Here is a 14,714-nt window from a genome sequence, read left to right as displayed (position 1 = left end):
TATCTGGCAAAATGCATTGTAAACCAAATGTAATTTTTAGCTGCAGTAAATTTTAGACAATCAAAATGATGTTAAAATGTGTGTGTTTCTTACAGTCTAGAGGCTGCTTATTCTGATGGAGGAAAACACTGACAGCATCCTTCATGATCACTGAAAGAACTGTTCTCCTTTCTCCTGCCCCACACTGATCTATCTGATCGGTGCAGTGCAGGGGAGAAAGTCACCAGGACTTGCACGGCTGTTGCGCATCCTGTGTAGCTGAAAAAACTTCTGCAAGACTAGCCCTTGGACCTCTTTATGAAAAGAAGAACGACACTCCTGATATGTGAGGTGGCATGGATAGGGTCCCAATCAAACAAAGTTGTTGATTAGCCATTGAACCTTTCAGGTCATGTGATCAGTCACATTCCTGGAAGGAATTTCAAGATGTGGTAATGTATACGATGGATGAGTGTACATATATATATATATATATATATATATATATATATATATATAAGTGTTTGTGTGTGTGGAGCTGCATGAGTATATAAGAGAGCTGTTGGTGTATGTAAGAAAGCTGTGTACAAGTATGTAGTAAAACAGTGCGTGTATGTAACAGAGGTGTAAGTGCATACTTCAAAGCTGTAGAAAAGCTATATGTGTTAGAACTGTGTTTGTGTATGGAGGAGAGTTGTGTGTGTATTTTGGAAAATTGCGTGTGTGATAGTAGTAGAGTTGTGCGTATGCAGGAGAGATGTGTGTATGTAGGAAAGAGGGTGGAAACTTATCAATGCTATAGGACCTATGCAAGAACCTAACATGATCAAATTTGACTCATGACAATACAGCTTTAAAAAATGCATTGGCAGCAATTGTACCGATCATCTACTTTCAATGAATTATCAGCAAATTGGTGAAAGTACACCTATTAAAAAAAAAATAACAGCCTCCTCCATATCCCCTCTAGCTGTCCTGTCCATCACCAAGATAGGTGCGTTTTCTGCCATTTTAGGTAGAAGTAATGTTCAACCAATTTGCTTCTAATTTAGACAAAGTAGTAGGAAAGTTTATCAAACAAACTCTACATATGAGCTCTATCTATTTTACAATACGTGTAATATGTATTCACAAAATGTCCATTTTCTATATGTGTGAACTTCACATCTTTTTTTTTTTTAGTAAGTTTTAGTGCATGATGAGGTGGTGTTTACCTATAGGATCCACCATCTCTTGGACTGGGCACCATTGATGGTATTTATTGGGCCCCACGTTCTTAAGTAAATCTCAATATTGCTTCAAAAAGGTAGCTATGCATATACAGTTTACAGACAGAATGTTAACATATTAAGCAAGAGTGTGACAACTTATCAGTGCTAAATGTGCCATAAAAAAACCCAGCATGTAAAATTCTTAGCTTTGACAAGTGACAACATATCTGGCAAAATGCATTGTAAACCAAATGTAATTTTTAGCTGCAGTAAATTTTAGACAATCAAAATGATGTTAAAATGTGTGTGTTTCTTACAGTCTAGAGGCTGCTTATTCTGATGGAGGAAAACACTGACAGCATCCTTCATGATCACTGAAAGAACTGTTCTCCTTTCTCCTGCCCCACACTGATCTATCTGATCGGTGCAGTGCAGGGGAGAAAGTCACCAGGACTTGCACGGATGTTGCGCATCCTGTGTAGCTGAAAAAACTTCTGCAAGACTAGCCCTTGGACCTCTTTATGAAAAGAAGAACGACACTCCTGATATGTGAGGTGGCATGGATAGGGTCCCAATCAAACAAAGTTGTTGATTAGCCATTGAACCTTTCAGGTCATGTGATCAGTCACATTCCTGGAAGGAATTTCAAGATGTGGTAATGTATACGATGGATGAGTGTACATATATATATATATAAGTGTTTATATATATATAAGTGTTATATATATATAAGTGTTTGTGTGTGTGGAGCTGCATGAGTATATAAGAGAGCTGTTGGTGTATGTAAGAAAGCTGTGTACAAGTATGTAGTAAAACAGTGTGTGTATGTAACAGAGGTGTAAGTGCATACTTCAAAGCTGTAGAAAAGCTATATGTGTTAGAACTGTGTTTGTGTATGGAGGAGAGTTGTGTGTGTATTTTGGAAAATTGCGTGTGTGATAGTAGTAGAGTTGTGCGTATGCAGGAGAGATGTGTGTATGTAGGAAAGAGGGTGGAAACTTATCAATGCTATAGGACCTATGCAAGAACCTAACATGATCAAATTTGACTCATGACAATACAGCTTTAAAAAATGCATTGGCAGCAATTGTACCGATCATCTACTTTCAATGAATTATCAGCAAATTGGTGAAAGTACACCTATTAAAAAAAAAATAACAGCCTCCTCCATATCCCCTCTAGCTGTCCTGTCCATCACCAAGATAGGTGCGTTTTCTGCCATTTTAGGTAGAAGTAATGTTCAACCAATTTGCTTCTAATTTAGACAAAGTAGTAGGAAAGTTTATCAAACAAACTCTACATATGAGCTCTATCTATTTTACAATACGTGTAATATGTATTCACAAAATGTCCATTTTCTATATGTGTGAACTTCACATCTTTTTTTTTTTTAGTAAGTTTTAGTGCATGATGAGGTGGTGTTTACCTATAGGATCCACCATCTCTTGGACTGGGCACCATTGATGGTATTTATTGGGCCCCACGTTCTTAAGTAAATCTCAATATTGCTTCAAAAAGGTAGCTATGCATATACAGTTTACAGACAGAATGTTAACATATTAAGCAAGAGTGTGACAACTTATCAGTGCTAAATGTGCCATAAAAAAACCCAGCATGTAAAATTTTTAGCTTTGACAAGTGACAACATATCTGGCAAAATGCATTGTAAACCAAATGTAATTTTTAGCTGCAGTAAATTTTAGACAATCAAAATGATGTTAAAATGTGTGTGTTTCTTACAGTCTAGAGGCTGCTTATTCTGATGGAGGAAAACACTGACAGCATCCTTCATGATCACTGAAAGAACTGTTCTCCTTTCTCCTGCCCCACACTGATCTATCTGATCGGTGCAGTGCAGGGGAGAAAGTCACCAGGACTTGCACGGATGTTGCGCATCCTGTGTAGCTGAAAAAACTTCTGCAAGACTAGCCCTTGGACCTCTTTATGAAAAGAAGAACGACACTCCTGATATGTGAGGTGGCATGGATAGGGTCCCAATCAAACAAAGTTGTTGATTAGCCATTGAACCTTTCAGGTCATGTGATCAGTCACATTCCTGGAAGGAATTTCAAGATGTGGTAATGTATACGATGGATGAGTGTACATAAATATATATATATATATATATAAGTGTTTGTGTGTGTGGAGCTGCATGAGTATATAAGAGAGCTGTTGGTGTATGTAGAAAGCTGTGTACAAGTATGTAGCAAAACAGTGCGTGTATGTAACAGAGGTGTAAGTGCATACTTCAAAGCTGTAGAAAAGCTATATGTGTTAGAACTGTGTTTGTGTATGGAGGAGAGTTGTGTGTGTATTTTGGAAAATTGCGTGTGTGATAGTAGTAGAGTTGTGTGTATGCAGGAGAGATGTGTGTATGTAGGAAAGAGGGTGGAAACTTATCAATGCTATAGGACCTATGCAAGAACCTAACATGATCAAATTTGACTCATGACAATACAGCTTTAAAAAATGCATTGGCAGCAATTGTACCGATCATCTACTTTCAATGAATTATCAGCAAATTGGTGAAAGTACACCTATTAAAAAAAAAATAACAGCCTCCTCCATATCCCCTCTAGCTGTCCTGTCCATCACCAAGATAGGTGCGTTTTCTGCCATTTTAGGTAGAAGTAATGTTCAACCAATTTGCTTCTAATTTAGACAAAGTAGTAGGAAAGTTTATCAAACAAACTCTACATATGAGCTCTATCTATTTTACAATACGTGTAATATGTATTCACAAAATGTCCATTTTCTATATGTGTGAACTTCACATCTTTTTTTTTTTAGTAAGTTTTAGTGCATGATGAGGTGGTGTTTACCTATAGGATCCACCATCTCTTGGACTGGGCACCATTGATGGTATTTATTGGGCCCCACGTTCTTAAGTAAATCTCAATATTGCTTCAAAAAGGTAGCTATGCATATACAGTTTACAGACAGAATGTTAACATATTAAGCAAGAGTGTGACAACTTATCAGTGCTAAATGTGCCATAAAAAAACCCAGCATGTAAAATTCTTAGCTTTGACAAGTGACAACATATCTGGCAAAATGCATTGTAAACCAAATGTAATTTTTAGCTGCAGTAAATTTTAGACAATCAAAATGATGTTAAAATGTGTGTGTTTCTTACAGTCTAGAGGCTGCTTATTCTGATGGAGGAAAACACTGACAGCATCCTTCATGATCACTGAAAGAACTGTTCTCCTTTCTCCTGCCCCACACTGATCTATCTGATCGGTGCAGTGCAGGGGAGAAAGTCACCAGGACTTGCACGGCTGTTGCGCATCCTGTGTAGCTGAAAAAACTTCTGCAAGACTAGCCCTTGGACCTCTTTATGAAAAGAAGAACGACACTCCTGATATGTGAGGTGGCATGGATAGGGTCCCAATCAAACAAAGTTGTTGATTAGCCATTGAACCTTTCAGGTCATGTGATCAGTCACATTCCTGGAAGGAATTTCAAGATGTGGTAATGTATACGATGGATGAGTGTACATATATATATATATATATATATATATATATATATAAGTGTTTGTGTGTGTGGAGCTGCATGAGTATATAAGAGAGCTGTTGGTGTATGTAAGAAAGCTGTGTACAAGTATGTAGTAAAACAGTGCGTGTATGTAACAGAGGTGTAAGTGCATACTTCAAAGCTGTAGAAAAGCTATATGTGTTAGAACTGTGTTTGTGTATGGAGGAGAGTTGTGTGTGTATTTTGGAAAATTGCGTGTGTGATAGTAGTAGAGTTGTGCGTATGCAGGAGAGATGTGTGTATGTAGGAAAGAGGGTGGAAACTTATCAATGCTATAGGACCTATGCAAGAACCTAACATGATCAAATTTGACTCATGACAATACAGCTTTAAAAAATGCATTGGCAGCAATTGTACCGATCATCTACTTTCAATGAATTATCAGCAAATTGGTGAAAGTACACCTATTAAAAAAAAAATAACAGCCTCCTCCATATCCCCTCTAGCTGTCCTGTCCATCACCAAGATAGGTGCGTTTTCTGCCATTTTAGGTAGAAGTAATGTTCAACCAATTTGCTTCTAATTTAGACAAAGTAGTAGGAAAGTTTATCAAACAAACTCTACATATGAGCTCTATCTATTTTACAATACGTGTAATATGTATTCACAAAATGTCCATTTTCTATATGTGTGAACTTCACATCTTTTTTTTTTTTAGTAAGTTTTAGTGCATGATGAGGTGGTGTTTACCTATAGGATCCACCATCTCTTGGACTGGGCACCATTGATGGTATTTATTGGGCCCCACGTTCTTAAGTAAATCTCAATATTGCTTCAAAAAGGTAGCTATGCATATACAGTTTACAGACAGAATGTTAACATATTAAGCAAGAGTGTGACAACTTATCAGTGCTAAATGTGCCATAAAAAAACCCAGCATGTAAAATTCTTAGCTTTGACAAGTGACAACATATCTGGCAAAATGCATTGTAAACCAAATGTAATTTTTAGCTGCAGTAAATTTTAGACAATCAAAATGATGTTAAAATGTGTGTGTTTCTTACAGTCTAGAGGCTGCTTATTCTGATGGAGGAAAACACTGACAGCATCCTTCATGATCACTGAAAGAACTGTTCTCCTTTCTCCTGCCCCACACTGATCTATCTGATCGGTGCAGTGCAGGGGAGAAAGTCACCAGGACTTGCACGGATGTTGCGCATCCTGTGTAGCTGAAAAAACTTCTGCAAGACTAGCCCTTGGACCTCTTTATGAAAAGAAGAACGACACTCCTGATATGTGAGGTGGCATGGATAGGGTCCCAATCAAACAAAGTTGTTGATTAGCCATTGAACCTTTCAGGTCATGTGATCAGTCACATTCCTGGAAGGAATTTCAAGATGTGGTAATGTATACGATGGATGAGTGTACATATATATATATATAAGTGTTTATATATATATAAGTGTTATATATATATAAGTGTTTGTGTGTGTGGAGCTGCATGAGTATATAAGAGAGCTGTTGGTGTATGTAAGAAAGCTGTGTACAAGTATGTAGTAAAACAGTGTGTGTATGTAACAGAGGTGTAAGTGCATACTTCAAAGCTGTAGAAAAGCTATATGTGTTAGAACTGTGTTTGTGTATGGAGGAGAGTTGTGTGTGTATTTTGGAAAATTGCGTGTGTGATAGTAGTAGAGTTGTGCGTATGCAGGAGAGATGTGTGTATGTAGGAAAGAGGGTGGAAACTTATCAATGCTATAGGACCTATGCAAGAACCTAACATGATCAAATTTGACTCATGACAATACAGCTTTAAAAAATGCATTGGCAGCAATTGTACCGATCATCTACTTTCAATGAATTATCAGCAAATTGGTGAAAGTACACCTATTAAAAAAAAAATAACAGCCTCCTCCATATCCCCTCTAGCTGTCCTGTCCATCACCAAGATAGGTGCGTTTTCTGCCATTTTAGGTAGAAGTAATGTTCAACCAATTTGCTTCTAATTTAGACAAAGTAGTAGGAAAGTTTATCAAACAAACTCTACATATGAGCTCTATCTATTTTACAATACGTGTAATATGTATTCACAAAATGTCCATTTTCTATATGTGTGAACTTCACATCTTTTTTTTTTTTAGTAAGTTTTAGTGCATGATGAGGTGGTGTTTACCTATAGGATCCACCATCTCTTGGACTGGGCACCATTGATGGTATTTATTGGGCCCCACGTTCTTAAGTAAATCTCAATATTGCTTCAAAAAGGTAGCTATGCATATACAGTTTACAGACAGAATGTTAACATATTAAGCAAGAGTGTGACAACTTATCAGTGCTAAATGTGCCATAAAAAAACCCAGCATGTAAAATTTTTAGCTTTGACAAGTGACAACATATCTGGCAAAATGCATTGTAAACCAAATGTAATTTTTAGCTGCAGTAAATTTTAGACAATCAAAATGATGTTAAAATGTGTGTGTTTCTTACAGTCTAGAGGCTGCTTATTCTGATGGAGGAAAACACTGACAGCATCCTTCATGATCACTGAAAGAACTGTTCTCCTTTCTCCTGCCCCACACTGATCTATCTGATCGGTGCAGTGCAGGGGAGAAAGTCACCAGGACTTGCACGGATGTTGCGCATCCTGTGTAGCTGAAAAAACTTCTGCAAGACTAGCCCTTGGACCTCTTTATGAAAAGAAGAACGACACTCCTGATATGTGAGGTGGCATGGATAGGGTCCCAATCAAACAAAGTTGTTGATTAGCCATTGAACCTTTCAGGTCATGTGATCAGTCACATTCCTGGAAGGAATTTCAAGATGTGGTAATGTATACGATGGATGAGTGTACATAAATATATATATATATATATATAAGTGTTTGTGTGTGTGGAGCTGCATGAGTATATAAGAGAGCTGTTGGTGTATGTAAGAAAGCTGTGTACAAGTATGTAGCAAAACAGTGCGTGTATGTAACAGAGGTGTAAGTGCATACTTCAAAGCTGTAGAAAAGCTATATGTGTTAGAACTGTGTTTGTGTATGGAGGAGAGTTGTGTGTGTATTTTGGAAAATTGCGTGTGTGATAGTAGTAGAGTTGTGTGTATGCAGGAGAGATGTGTGTATGTAGGAAAGAGGGTGGAAACTTATCAATGCTATAGGACCTATGCAAGAACCTAACATGATCAAATTTGACTCATGACAATACAGCTTTAAAAAATGCATTGGCAGCAATTGTACCGATCATCTACTTTCAATGAATTATCAGCAAATTGGTGAAAGTACACCTATTAAAAAAAAAATAACAGCCTCCTCCATATCCCCTCTAGCTGTCCTGTCCATCACCAAGATAGGTGCGTTTTCTGCCATTTTAGGTAGAAGTAATGTTCAACCAATTTGCTTCTAATTTAGACAAAGTAGTAGGAAAGTTTATCAAACAAACTCTACATATGAGCTCTATCTATTTTACAATACGTGTAATATGTATTCACAAAATGTCCATTTTCTATATGTGTGAACTTCACATCTTTTTTTTTTTAGTAAGTTTTAGTGCATGATGAGGTGGTGTTTACCTATAGGATCCACCATCTCTTGGACTGGGCACCATTGATGGTATTTATTGGGCCCCACGTTCTTAAGTAAATCTCAATATTGCTTCAAAAAGGTAGCTATGCATATACAGTTTACAGACAGAATGTTAACATATTAAGCAAGAGTGTGACAACTTATCAGTGCTAAATGTGCCATAAAAAAACCCAGCATGTAAAATTCTTAGCTTTGACAAGTGACAACATATCTGGCAAAATGCATTGTAAACCAAATGTAATTTTTAGCTGCAGTAAATTTTAGACAATCAAAATGATGTTAAAATGTGTGTGTTTCTTACAGTCTAGAGGCTGCTTATTCTGATGGAGGAAAACACTGACAGCATCCTTCATGATCACTGAAAGAACTGTTCTCCTTTCTCCTGCCCCACACTGATCTATCTGATCGGTGCAGTGCAGGGGAGAAAGTCACCAGGACTTGCACGGATGTTGCGCATCCTGTGTAGCTGAAAAAACTTCTGCAAGACTAGCCCTTGGACCTCTTTATGAAAAGAAGAACGACACTCCTGATATGTGAGGTGGCATGGATAGGGTCCCAATCAAACAAAGTTGTTGATTAGCCATTGAACCTTTCAGGTCATGTGATCAGTCACATTCCTGGAAGGAATTTCAAGATGTGGTAATGTATACGATGGATGAGTGTACATATATATATATATATATATATATATATATATATATATATATATATATAAGTGTTTGTGTGTGTGGAGCTGCATGAGTATATAAGAGAGCTGTTGGTGTATGTAAGAAAGCTGTGTACAAGTATGTAGTAAAACAGTGTGTGTATGTAACAGAGGTGTAAGTGCATACTTCAAAGCTGTAGAAAAGCTATATGTGTTAGAACTGTGTTTGTGTATGGAGGAGAGTTGTGTGTGTATTTTGGAAAATTGCGTGTGTGATAGTAGTAGAGTTGTGCGTATGCAGGAGAGATGTGTGTATGTAGGAAAGAGGGTGGAAACTTATCAATGCTATAGGACCTATGCAAGAACCTAACATGATCAAATTTGACTCATGACAATACAGCTTTAAAAAATGCATTGGCAGCAATTGTACCGATCATCTACTTTCAATGAATTATCAGCAAATTGGTGAAAGTACACCTATTAAAAAAAAAATAACAGCCTCCTCCATATCCCCTCTAGCTGTCCTGTCCATCACCAAGATAGGTGCGTTTTCTGCCATTTTAGGTAGAAGTAATGTTCAACCAATTTGCTTCTAATTTAGACAAAGTAGTAGGAAAGTTTATCAAACAAACTCTACATATGAGCTCTATCTATTTTACAATACGTGTAATATGTATTCACAAAATGTCCATTTTCTATATGTGTGAACTTCACATCTTTTTTTTTTTTAGTAAGTTTTAGTGCATGATGAGGTGGTGTTTACCTATAGGATCCACCATCTCTTGGACTGGGCACCATTGATGGTATTTATTGGGCCCCACGTTCTTAAGTAAATCTCAATATTGCTTCAAAAAGGTAGCTATGCATATACAGTTTACAGACAGAATGTTAACATATTAAGCAAGAGTGTGACAACTTATCAGTGCTAAATGTGCCATAAAAAAACCCAGCATGTAAAATTCTTAGCTTTGACAAGTGACAACATATCTGGCAAAATGCATTGTAAACCAAATGTAATTTTTAGCTGCAGTAAATTTTAGACAATCAAAATGATGTTAAAATGTGTGTGTTTCTTACAGTCTAGAGGCTGCTTATTCTGATGGAGGAAAACACTGACAGCATCCTTCATGATCACTGAAAGAACTGTTCTCCTTTCTCCTGCCCCACACTGATCTATCTGATCGGTGCAGTGCAGGGGAGAAAGTCACCAGGACTTGCACGGATGTTGCGCATCCTGTGTAGCTGAAAAAACTTCTGCAAGACTAGCCCTTGGACCTCTTTATGAAAAGAAGAACGACACTCCTGATATGTGAGGTGGCATGGATAGGGTCCCAATCAAACAAAGTTGTTGATTAGCCATTGAACCTTTCAGGTCATGTGATCAGTCACATTCCTGGAAGGAATTTCAAGATGTGGTAATGTATACGATGGATGAGTGTACATAAATATATATATATATATATAAGTGTTTGTGTGTGTGGAGCTGCATGAGTATATAAGAGAGCTGTTGGTGTATGTAAGAAAGCTGTGTACAAGTATGTAGCAAAACAGTGCGTGTATGTAACAGAGGTGTAAGTGCATACTTCAAAGCTGTAGAAAAGCTATATGTGTTAGAACTGTGTTTGTGTATGGAGGAGAGTTGTGTGTGTATTTTGGAAAATTGCGTGTGTGATAGTAGTAGAGTTGTGCGTATGCAGGAGAGATGTGTGTATGTAGGAAAGAGGGTGGAAACTTATCAATGCTATAGGACCTATGCAAGAACCTAACATGATCAAATTTGACTCATGACAATACAGCTTTAAAAAATGCATTGGCAGCAATTGTACCGATCATCTACTTTCAATGAATTATCAGCAAATTGGTGAAAGTACACCTATTAAAAAAAAAATAACAGCCTCCTCCATATCCCCTCTAGCTGTCCTGTCCATCACCAAGATAGGTGCGTTTTCTGCCATTTTAGGTAGAAGTAATGTTCAACCAATTTGCTTCTAATTTAGACAAAGTAGTAGGAAAGTTTATCAAACAAACTCTACATATGAGCTCTATCTATTTTACAATACGTGTAATATGTATTCACAAAATGTCCATTTTCTATATGTGTGAACTTCACATCTTTTTTTTTTTTAGTAAGTTTTAGTGCATGATGAGGTGGTGTTTACCTATAGGATCCACCATCTCTTGGACTGGGCACCATTGATGGTATTTATTGGGCCCCACGTTCTTAAGTAAATCTCAATATTGCTTCAAAAAGGTAGCTATGCATATACAGTTTACAGACAGAATGTTAACATATTAAGCAAGAGTGTGACAACTTATCAGTGCTAAATGTGCCATAAAAAAACCCAGCATGTAAAATTCTTAGCTTTGACAAGTGACAACATATCTGGCAAAATGCATTGTAAACCAAATGTAATTTTTAGCTGCAGTAAATTTTAGACAATCAAAATGATGTTAAAATGTGTGTGTTTCTTACAGTCTAGAGGCTGCTTATTCTGATGGAGGAAAACACTGACAGCATCCTTCATGATCACTGAAAGAACTGTTCTCCTTTCTCCTGCCCCACACTGATCTATCTGATCGGTGCAGTGCAGGGGAGAAAGTCACCAGGACTTGCACGGATGTTGCGCATCCTGTGTAGCTGAAAAAACTTCTGCAAGACTAGCCCTTGGACCTCTTTATGAAAAGAAGAACGACACTCCTGATATGTGAGGTGGCATGGATAGGGTCCCAATCAAACAAAGTTGTTGATTAGCCATTGAACCTTTCAGGTCATGTGATCAGTCACATTCCTGGAAGGAATTTCAAGATGTGGTAATGTATACGATGGATGAGTGTACATAAATATATATATATATATATAAGTGTTTGTGTGTGTGGAGCTGCATGAGTATATAAGAGAGCTGTTGGTGTATGTAAGAAAGCTGTGTACAAGTATGTAGCAAAACAGTGCGTGTATGTAACAGAGGTGTAAGTGCATACTTCAAAGCTGTAGAAAAGCTATATGTGTTAGAACTGTGTTTGTGTATGGAGGAGAGTTGTGTGTGTATTTTGGAAAATTGCGTGTGTGATAGTAGTAGAGTTGTGTGTATGCAGGAGAGATGTGTGTATGTAGGAAAGAGGGTGGAAACTTATCAATGCTATAGGACCTATGCAAGAACCTAACATGATCAAATTTGACTCATGACAATACAGCTTTAAAAAATGCATTGGCAGCAATTGTACCGATCATCTACTTTCAATGAATTATCAGCAAATTGGTGAAAGTACACCTATTAAAAAAAAAATAACAGCCTCCTCCATATCCCCTCTAGCTGTCCTGTCCATCACCAAGATAGGTGCGTTTTCTGCCATTTTAGGTAGAAGTAATGTTCAACCAATTTGCTTCTAATTTAGACAAAGTAGTAGGAAAGTTTATCAAACAAACTCTACATATGAGCTCTATCTATTTTACAATACGTGTAATATGTATTCACAAAATGTCCATTTTCTATATGTGTGAACTTCACATCTTTTTTTTTTTTAGTAAGTTTTAGTGCATGATGAGGTGGTGTTTACCTATAGGATCCACCATCTCTTGGACTGGGCACCATTGATGGTATTTATTGGGCCCCACGTTCTTAAGTAAATCTCAATATTGCTTCAAAAAGGTAGCTATGCATATACAGTTTACAGACAGAATGTTAACATATTAAGCAAGAGTGTGACAACTTATCAGTGCTAAATGTGCCATAAAAAAACCCAGCATGTAAAATTCTTAGCTTTGACAAGTGACAACATATCTGGCAAAATGCATTGTAAACCAAATGTAATTTTTAGCTGCAGTAAATTTTAGACAATCAAAATGATGTTAAAATGTGTGTGTTTCTTACAGTCTAGAGGCTGCTTATTCTGATGGAGGAAAACACTGACAGCATCCTTCATGATCACTGAAAGAACTGTTCTCCTTTCTCCTGCCCCACACTGATCTATCTGATCGGTGCAGTGCAGGGGAGAAAGTCACCAGGACTTGCACGGATGTTGCGCATCCTGTGTAGCTGAAAAAACTTCTGCAAGACTAGCCCTTGGACCTCTTTATGAAAAGAAGAACGACACTCCTGATATGTGAGGTGGCATGGATAGGGTCCCAATCAAACAAAGTTGTTGATTAGCCATTGAACCTTTCAGGTCATGTGATCAGTCACATTCCTGGAAGGAATTTCAAGATGTGGTAATGTATACGATGGATGAGTGTACATAAATATATATATATATATATAAGTGTTTGTGTGTGTGGAGCTGCATGAGTATATAAGAGAGCTGTTGGTGTATGTAAGAAAGCTGTGTACAAGTATGTAGCAAAACAGTGCGTGTATGTAACAGAGGTGTAAGTGCATACTTCAAAGCTGTAGAAAAGCTATATGTGTTAGAACTGTGTTTGTGTATGGAGGAGAGTTGTGTGTGTATTTTGGAAAATTGCGTGTGTGATAGTAGTAGAGTTGTGCGTATGCAGGAGAGATGTGTGTATGTAGGAAAGAGGGTGGAAACTTATCAATGCTATAGGACCTATGCAAGAACCTAACATGATCAAATTTGACTCATGACAATACAGCTTTAAAAAATGCATTGGCAGCAATTGTACCGATCATCTACTTTCAATGAATTATCAGCAAATTGGTGAAAGTACACCTATTAAAAAAAAAATAACAGCCTCCTCCATATCCCCTCTAGCTGTCCTGTCCATCACCAAGATAGGTGCGTTTTCTGCCATTTTAGGTAGAAGTAATGTTCAACCAATTTGCTTCTAATTTAGACAAAGTAGTAGGAAAGTTTATCAAACAAACTCTACATATGAGCTCTATCTATTTTACAATACGTGTAATATGTATTCACAAAATGTCCATTTTCTATATGTGTGAACTTCACATCTTTTTTTTTTTTAGTAAGTTTTAGTGCATGATGAGGTGGTGTTTACCTATAGGATCCACCATCTCTTGGACTGGGCACCATTGATGGTATTTATTGGGCCCCACGTTCTTAAGTAAATCTCAATATTGCTTCAAAAAGGTAGCTATGCATATACAGTTTACAGACAGAATGTTAACATATTAAGCAAGAGTGTGACAACTTATCAGTGCTAAATGTGCCATAAAAAAACCCAGCATGTAAAATTCTTAGCTTTGACAAGTGACAACATATCTGGCAAAATGCATTGTAAACCAAATGTAATTTTTAGCTGCAGTAAATTTTAGACAATCAAAATGATGTTAAAATGTGTGTGTTTCTTACAGTCTAGAGGCTGCTTATTCTGATGGAGGAAAACACTGACAGCATCCTTCATGATCACTGAAAGAACTGTTCTCCTTTCTCCTGCCCCACACTGATCTATCTGATCGGTGCAGTGCAGGGGAGAAAGTCACCAGGACTTGCACGGATGTTGCGCATCCTGTGTAGCTGAAAAAACTTCTGCAAGACTAGCCCTTGGACCTCTTTATGAAAAGAAGAACGACACTCCTGATATGTGAGGTGGCATGGATAGGGTCCCAATCAAACAAAGTTGTTGATTAGCCATTGAACCTTTCAGGTCATGTGATCAGTCACATTCCTGGAAGGAATTTCAAGATGTGGTAATGTATACGATGGATGAGTGTACATAAATATATATATATATATATAAGTGTTTGTGTGTGTGGAGCTGCATGAGTATATAAGAGAGCTGTTGGTGTATGTAAGAAAGCTGTGTACAAGTATGTAGTAAAACAGTGTGTGTATGTAACAGAGGTGTAAGTGCATACTTCAAAGCTGTAGAAAAGCTATATGTGTTAGAACTGTGTTTGTG

The sequence above is a fragment of the Phyllobates terribilis genome, unplaced genomic scaffold (genome assembly GCF_046119375.1).
Source record: "Phyllobates terribilis strain yellow unplaced genomic scaffold, ASM4611937v1 Scaffold_694__1_contigs__length_805567, whole genome shotgun sequence".
NCBI lineage: Eukaryota > Metazoa > Chordata > Amphibia > Anura > Dendrobatidae > Phyllobates > Phyllobates terribilis.
Note: the sequence above shows the minus strand (reverse complement) of the source record.